Source organism: Octopus bimaculoides, chromosome 26, assembly GCF_001194135.2.
Source record: "Octopus bimaculoides isolate UCB-OBI-ISO-001 chromosome 26, ASM119413v2, whole genome shotgun sequence".
Lineage (NCBI taxonomy): Eukaryota > Metazoa > Mollusca > Cephalopoda > Octopoda > Octopodidae > Octopus > Octopus bimaculoides.
The window spans coordinates 17,485,107-17,486,144 of record NC_069006.1 but is presented as its reverse complement, the minus strand read 5'-3'; positions in this window follow the sequence as shown (position 1 = coordinate 17,486,144).

Below are 1,038 nucleotides of genomic sequence, written 5' to 3'. Positions count from 1 at the left end.
ATATATACGATGGACTTCTTTCAGTTTCTTTCTACTGAATCCACTCACAAAGCTTCGGTCAGCCTGAGGCTGACATTTGCCCAAGGTGCCATGCAGTGGGACTGAACCTGGAACCATGTGGCTTGGAAGGAAGCTTCTTAACTACACAGTCATGCCTGTACCTGTTATCATCATACCAAGTACTCAACATACTACTTAATATTGTAACACAATTGATATGTATTTTTCATACTGAATGATGATTCAATGCACTTGACACATCCAGATTGTGGGGAAGGATTTCAGTGAAATATCTGTAACTATATTATATAGTGAAAAGAATATATTTTGCTGGTAGTGGCTGATCAATTGAAATTTCACACTCATGTAATAATTAATGAGATTTTGTTCGAGATTATAATTTAAATGTAGACAATGAATCCAATCAGACCAGTTACAAACAAGCAGGTGTTAACAGGGTTAAAGCAGAAGGTTAGTACTTTAGGTAGATTCATACTCAGAAACTAATACTAGCAATGAATAGGTACAATAGTCAAGCAAATATTGAAATCATGCTTCACACTTGCTTCCCAGCTGTATGAAATCAACAGAATCCATGAACAGGTGATATTTTAGGCAATATGTAGATGAGTTGTTGTAAGGCAATGAGCTGGCAAAATTGTTTAACCCTTTCGTTACTGTATTTTTTTTTTTAGATGCTCTGTGTTTCTTTCAATTACTTTAAATATAACAAAGAATTTAGTAAAATAACTTGGTTATCATTCAGCTATTGTTAGGAACATAAATTGTGATTAAGGTCTGGTGGAAGATTTTAATTCAAAACTTATGAAAACAAGACATTTGTACTCAGAGCCAGAGCTGGTTTCAGCCGGGTTGGTAACGAAAGGGTTAACATGCCAGGCAAAATGCTTGTGGGGATTTCATCCATCTTTAGGTTCTGTGTTCAAATTCTGCCAAGATTGACTTTGCCTTTCATCTTTCAGGGTCGATAAAATAAGTACCAGTTCAGCACTGGGATCTGTGTAATCAACTTGCCCC